Below are 7,899 nucleotides of genomic sequence, written 5' to 3'. Positions count from 1 at the left end.
CAAGTTAGCTCAGGTAGATGAGAACATGTTTTGCTATATAGACAAACCTTAGACACAGAGAGCTAGGTCTGATAGGAGAAATATGTAATGTATGTAAGCAGAGTGGATAAAAATTGATTTTTTTTTGGATTTTTTTTATTTTGTTATCTAAATTAACATTTATTTTGTTATTTAAATTAAACTTAGTTTTTCTATTTGAAATTAAACCCATTTAAAATGAAATCTGAATATAATACAAAATATGTTAAGGCCTAAACTTATTATAATCTCTTAAAACTTTTAAATAAAAAAATAAATACGCTGAATCCATGAGCCTCTATCAAAAACATTATATAGATATATAAAACAGCCAACTTTGGAGGTCAAGCTTTATAAATATGACATGTACTGTACTTCAGGCTTGACCCATGGAGGACCCAGGGGGTGGGCTACTGGATTCAATAGCCTGGCAAAGTCATCACGGGCTTTGGGACCTGGCCTCGACTCCAGGATCATCCACTGAGCCACCTGGGTTGTTTCCAACTCTTATTTTATAGCTTCTCTGCCTCCTGCCCTCGAGCTCTGATAGGCTCAGTTCTCCAGTTATGAATATTTATGACTCCACCCACCATGGAAACTTACTCTCTAGCTCATGGAGAAACACTGATCTACCCAATAACAACCAGCCATAATTTCTGGATAGTTCAGGGTACATCAGGTAAACAGCCTTCTTCTGTCTCCTTGCAAGTGTACACAGACAGATACAAACAAGCAGAAATCCATTAATTTCTCAACTGCTTCCCTCTGTGTCTAAAAGAATAAAATACAGTAACTCCTCACCTAACGTAGTTATGTTCCTGAAAAATGCGAGTTTAAGCAAAACAATGTTAAGTGAATCCAATTTCCCCATAAGAATTAATGTAAATAAGGGGGGTTAGGTTCCAGGGAAATATTATTCTCTCTCTCTCTCTCTCTCACACACACACACACACACACACACACACACACACACACACAGTTTTAAACAAACAAATATTGTACACAGCAATGATGATTGTGAAGCTTGATTGAGGTGGTGAAGTCAGAGGATGGGATATTTCCCAGGGAATGTCTCACTGCTAAATGACGAACTAGCACTTGGCTGAGCCCTCAAGGGTTAACTCATTGTTAATGTGGCCACGCACTCTACAAGACAGCACAAATGGCGGAAGGGAGGACAGCATGGCAGACAGAGAGAGACAGAGACACATACCCTGTGTGTGTGAGAGAAAGAGATGTGCATTGCCCCTTTAAGGAGGCTGACGCCATTCTAAGTACATTGCCTTTTTAAGTAGATCAGCAAGCTGAGATAGCAGCTGCTGCCAGCAAGCTCCCTGCATGGTGACCCCTGTTGTGTCCTCCCCCTGCTCTATGGAGATGAAAGTGGGGGGTAGGAGCAGGGGGGATAACACACCTAAGTCAGAGAGTACTGTACTGCAATGCAGGTACATGAGCAGAAGTCTTGGACTGTTAGTCCTTTTGTTTTCCTGGGGATGGGATGGGGATGGGGATGGGGATGGGGAGTTATATCACAAAGGAGAAAGAGCAAAGCGTGCAGCCAGAAAAAGGAGCCATACCAGTGGTGTCAAAGCAGGACACTATGGGAAGAAGGGACAGTATTCTTCAGAGTGCAGCCCCTAGCCACAACGCCTGGGAACTGGAAAAAGAACTGCCATGGCTGCAAATCCTAAAAAGGGCTCTTATTAGGAAATATTTTCAGTAAATTCCTGTACCTCTGTGTAAAAAAGGAACACATCCCAAATGTAAACCGTGCAACAAAGGGATGCAAGGCCTGGGTGTCAGAATGAAACATGTGTCTCAGAAGGCAATGAGTCAGAAGATAGTGTGGACATGTCTGAACAACCCAGAGCAAATGGCCAGTATACTTATTTTTGCACCGTCCTTATGGACTGCCTACCATGTCTTACTATGCCAGTGAATGATAACATAGAATGTCCTAAATTTGTGTTTTGCGTGGCTTGCTTATGATTTTCCAAATATTTGTGTCCAAATATAATTGGTATGCTTGTTGCGGTGTATTTATCGATTACATTTTTATTTTTCCTGCTGGATGTTTGAAATTATTTTTTTATTGCTCAAGATAATCAAACATGCTAGATGAAGATTTCTTATTTAGAAGTAAAGTTTGATTAGGCATTTATGAATGTTTACATTTAAAACAATTTTTTTCAAGCTGTTTGGTATGTTGCAAGAGATATGGGTTTAAGTAGATGCAGGCAACCCTTAGGATTTGCTAATTATTTTCCCTGTAAAAATGATTTAGAATGAATTAAATAATTTAAACAAACAGTGGTACAAACAGCTGCAGTAGGAAGAATCTTTCATTTATACTCATTTTTAATAGCAGTACACTAAGTTATGTGCAGTGAGTGAGAATGACTTTTTGTTCAAAACCGTTTTGTTGCCAGAACTAGCTTAGATATACAGACAGGGCTGGATTAAGACCTTTAAGGCCCTAAGCACTGAAAAGATTATGGTGCCTCCCATATGTAATTCAAAATAAAAACAATACTATATCGTAAAATAAAATTTTATTTTTCAAAATGACACAAAACTTACATGTATACTGAAATTAAAATAGCTTCTTTTTAGATTTTCTAATTGCAAAATTCTGGATAAGTTCATCGAAGCTGACTCGACAAAGCAGGTCCACTTCCATACACAATAGGGAAAGTGAATCAAGTCTGTCCTGGCACATTGTTGTTCTCTGAGGGTTTTTTATTCTTTTCAGCTGAGAAAAAGAGCATTCTGTGGAGCAGTTAGTAATCAATGTTAGAAAAATACATAGTGCGATCTCTACATTTGGAAATACACATTGTATTCTGTCTTTCAGTATTGTGTCATGAAGCTCAATGTGACTGAATTGCATTTTTCCTGTTTCATTAAAAACTTTGCGGGCATATAACAGTGGAACTGCCGTACTTCTCCACAGAGATTCATGTTCAAGTCAACAAGGTATGAGTCAACTAGCTTTTGGGAACCTTGTGAATATTGTTCATCAGATAAGTCCATATCATTTAGAAAAAAAATCTACTTAATACTTCTTTGTACCCTTCACCTCTCCTCTTCATATGAGCTTCAAGTGTACCAATTATAGCGTAGTAAGTAGATATGCGAAATTTGTCTCTAGAATTCAGTGCTGTTTCTGTTGCACTGCTATCATTTGCTTGTTTTTTCCTGATTCGCTTGCGGGACTGGGCTTCTTTGTAGTTAGTATCAGGCAAGATATATCTTTTGATATGTCTTCAAATCTTTCTAAATCATTCCTCAAAGTGTGTAAGTGGTCTGCTAATGATTGACAGAGGTCTGCACATGTTTTCAAATCCAATTCTTTTTCTTGGAGAGCTTGACTTGTGCGGTAAAAGTAGTGTAAAATTTCATTCCACATGGTCAACATGAATACAAACTCTAGTTCTTGCATCTTGTTTACAATGTTTTCTGCCTCTCATATAGTTTCTCCCTTTTGTGATTGGTCTTCAGCTATACTTTTGAATGCATTGACAATCTTTGAGTAGGACTCCAGAATTGCATTTGCTGCCGCTGCACGTGTCTCCTAGCGAGTATTAGAAAGACATTTCAACACATGATCATTGCCCAAATATGTTTTAACAACTGCCCATCGGTGTGTTGAGGCAGAGAAAAATGTATAAAGTAACTGGACTGTTGAGAAAAACCTTACTGCCACCAGACACCAATCAACAGTTGTTGAAGGTTTATATGCAAAAAGTTTGCAAACAAAACAGTACAGAGACCCTGTTGATGGTGAATACAGTAGCCATTCTTGAGTGCATTTCTCACCATTTGCTTTTATGCCAAAAAATATTTGTTGTGGACAATATCTTGTCTGACGTGATGTCTCAAATGGCCCCGTGTGGTGTTGACAATCATTTGGTCCACGATCTAGCCAGTTAGTTACATCATCGGTACTGAAATCAATCCATGTACCAGGATGTTTTCTCCTATTATTTACAGCATGAGCAGGTTCAGTCTCTGACACATCCACACACCTTCTAGAACAATGTCTGTTTTACCACCAGGAGTCGGATGATCAGTTACAGTCTCTGACAAATCCACATGTTCTGGAATGGTGTCTGTTTCACCAATAGAAGAAGGGTCAGTCTCTGAAACACCTACAGGTTTTGGAATGATGTCTGTGCTAATGAGAGAAGATGTTGCTTCTAATGGATTCACTTTGAAAAATGATGTCAGCTTTGGAAGATTTTGGAAAATTTCACTAGTTTTTTGTTCTTTTCTTCTGCCAGTTTACGTTTCTGTGCTCCATTCAGTTGGTTTCGTTTCATCCTGCCCCTTATCTCAGTTATCTCAACTTAAAAAAAAATTATACAACGTACACTATTTTATGTATATAATAAAAAAATGAATCAAGGATGTATAACTCAGAAGAATATATCAATAATAAAACAAATTTATTGCAATACATGACAGGATCTGATTTCCTTGCATTATTTCGATCTACGTTAGTAGGACGCCCCCCCTGGTTTAGATGGGGATAAGTCATAAAAAGAGAATAGAAAAATGGAGAAGAGTGTGTAGTGTAGTGTAAGGAAGTCTAATAAAGTTCTGATTTTCTCCATGATGACTACTTCAATGCTTTTTTTGAAATATCAAATATTGGTTTCCCCTGCTTTGCTGGTGCCCTAAGCACGTGCTTAGTCTGCCTATTGGGTAATCCAGCCCTGTACATGGGTTATGAACGTCCATCATCTGCAACGTCTACAACTTCAGAGTCATCTGCTAGTACCACCAGCAGTGCTGTAACTAGACATATGTTAAACAGTAAATTACTTGTATTTATAAAAAAAGACTTTGTTCATCATCTAGTAGAACCATGGAGAAGTTCATAATTGGAACCTGCAAGATTCCATATATGAAAAGATTGCTCAGCTCATTTATGAAATTTTTTTTGTCTTGTTCATTGACATGGTTCAATCATTCTGACCAGGCTCCACCTGGCAGAGCAGACACTGGTGAATGCAATATAAGAGAAGGAAATTGAAGTGTGCAAAAAATATTGACCAGAAATGTGTTAATCTGAGTCTTGATGGGTGGCGCAATACACACAGTAATCTGGTAATATGTGTTTGTGTGACAACAGAAAACCGGACTGTCTATGTTGCTGAAATGCCCATACAGCAGAATACTTAAAAGAAGTAGCTGTCAAAGCTATAACAAACTGTGAACAAAAAGTCGAGTATCAAGTAAATAGCTTTCTTACAGAAAATGCTGCAAATGCAGCAAAGAAGCAATTTAGAAGAAGATAATGAACAGAATCTGAAATTAATAATATATGGGTGTAGGGCTTATTTGATGTATGTTGTAACCAAAGGCTTACGTACAACTCCAGGAACAAAGGAAAAATGTTGAAATTGTTATGGAAGTATTTTCTGCAATCACTTTGCTTCAGCTTCAATGAAGAGTGCAGAAGGATCCAAATGAATTCTCCCCCGAGACGTATGATGGAATTCAGTGGTTGACTGTTTTAAACTGTTAAAGAACTGACCTATTCTGATGACAATTTGTGAAGAAAATTGGGACTAAAATAGATGGCATGATCACAGCCAAAGTAGTCAACATTGGACTAAAGAGAAAAGTAGAAGTTGTGTTGAATCTATTTTCCATAGCCTTAGACAAATTGCAGAAAGATTGCTGCTGTATTGCTGATGCTGCTGAAATTTTAAAAGAACTTCAAGAGACGTTGAGGAACAAAATACCTAGTAACAAAGTTAAACTGCAGGCAGCAAAGAATCGGATGGCTCAAGCACTTATACCACCTCACTTTCTTGCCAATATTCTTTACCCAAAGTACCAGGGTAGCTACCCAACTAATGAAGAAGAGGCTGCTGCTATGACATGGGCATTTAGTGATCACCCTTCAGTCATGCCAACCATAATAAATTTCAGGGCTGGAGGTGAAGCATTCAAGCAACACGTTTGCTGATGTTTTAAAGAAAGTCACACCACTGAACTGGTGGAGGTCACTAGTTAAAGCACCTGGAACCAGAGTCTGTTGAAGTGCTTAACCAGCTTTTGACAATAGTAGATTCTTCTGCACCAGAAGAATACTTTCTTCATTTGAACTAATTCATCCAAAGCTGAGAAACTGAATGAGAGTTAAAACACATTTTTTCCTGCTTTTTCTCATCCAGCCTATGAAAGAAAGTGAGGGAGGGAAGGGATGAGATCTACTGATTTTAAAAATTTGAAGGATAGCCTAAGTAACAGCCGATGTGGCCCCAGATGGGCCGGAGGCGCTGGGCCCGGCCTACTTCCCCTGGATCCCTGCTGCCGAGCTGGTGCTGGGCCCCGGCTCCCCCATGCTCTGCTGGGCCACACTGCTCGCCTGCCTCAGCCTGGCCTGTGCCTACGTGGGCAGCCTCTATGTGTGGAACAGCCACCTGCCCCGAGACCACCCGGCCGTGATCATGCGGCGATTCAACAGCATTCTGATAGTCTCCAGCCTCTCGCCACTCTTTGTCTGGATCTGGAAGGAGCTGACAGGCATTAAGCCAGGTACATTCCTGCTAGTTCCACTGGGCTTCTGAGTGGAGGGCATCGTGCCAGCAACTCTACTGCCCGTGTTGCTCACTATGGTCCTGTTTCTTGGGCCCCTCATTCAGCTCTCAATGGACTGTCCCTGGGACTGGGTTGATGGACTGAAGGTCATGTCTGACCCCCACTTCTGGGCGCTGTGCCTAAGTGACATGCGCTGGCTCTGCAACCATGTGACTGCACCCCTGACGGAGGAGCTGGTGTTCTGGGCCTGTATACTGCCCGTGCTCATCCCTTGCACCGGCCTGGGGCCAGCCATGTTCACCTGCTCGCTCTTCTTCAGTGTCGCTCACTTCCACCATGTTATTGAGCAGCTACGGTTCTGCCAGGGCAGTGTGACCAGCATCTTCCTGTCGGCAGCTTTCCAGTTCTCATACACGGTTGTCTTCAGAGGCTACTCAGAGTTCATCTTCATTAGGACAGGACACCCGATTGGCCCTGTGTTATGCCACTCCTTCTGCAACTATATTGGCTTCCCTGCCATCTGTGCTGCCCTGGAGCATCCTCAGCGCCTCACTGTTGTCATCTTCTGTGTGCTGGGCATGGTGCTCTTCCTCCTGCTCCTGCACCCCATGACTGACCCAGCTTTCTTTGGAGACATCCCTATTTGCTCTCTGTCTGCAGACAGCTCTGGCTTCTCTGTGTGCTCCTGACACCTGGGGCATGGGTTTCAGACCCGCCCTCCCACCTCCCCAACTCCATTGAGAGCAAGAGATACTTTTCTTTATTATTAAAGTACTTTGAAAGGTGAAGGGGAACAAAAAAAAAAACAACCTAAGGAGACTGCTGTCTCATTTTCAAGAGACTTAGGCGAGTAGGAACTTAAGGTCCAGTCGCTTCTTAGACATATCTGAAAATGTTCCTTGGCCTGACCTGAAATAATCAGTTTAATTCACTGATAACGGTTAATCTATCTGTTCATTTAATAAGTCTTCCAGGTATAAGTGTGAAATATGCTTTGATAAAAGAAGTTTATCTAGCCAAAACGTTTAAGGTTGTTTTGTTTAGTAAAAATAAATTGTATGTGCCGTTGTATTCTTAATTAAGTTCCAGTTATCATCCTAATGCAGCTTGACACAAATCATAAGCAAAAAGTTAATCTAGTAAATATGCATGTATCATTCATGGTTTTCAAACATAGTAAAAACATACCATTGAGAAGAACCTAAAAATATTAAGCTATATAATTGCTTAAATAAATGTACATAGTTATAGTGTTTCCTGCTAGGTAGTAAAATGATGTACCAAAGCTAGTGTAAAGGCTCCATTGAGCTGTAAATCAACATGCAT

At 40.4% G+C, this 7,899-nt stretch overlaps 1 pseudogene; it reads left to right on the top strand.

The window, feature by feature from the left end:
• The first annotated feature begins 5,608 nt into the window (after positions 1-5,608).
• On the top strand, positions 5,609-7,262 carry LOC127047359 (CAAX prenyl protease 2-like; annotated as a pseudogene).
• The last annotated feature ends 637 nt before the right edge of the window (positions 7,263-7,899 follow it).

The sequence above is a fragment of the Gopherus flavomarginatus genome, chromosome 3, assembly GCF_025201925.1.
Source record: "Gopherus flavomarginatus isolate rGopFla2 chromosome 3, rGopFla2.mat.asm, whole genome shotgun sequence".
Taxonomy (NCBI): domain Eukaryota; kingdom Metazoa; phylum Chordata; order Testudines; family Testudinidae; genus Gopherus; species Gopherus flavomarginatus.
Note: the sequence above shows the minus strand (reverse complement) of the source record. Positions and strands in the feature narration are given on the sequence as shown.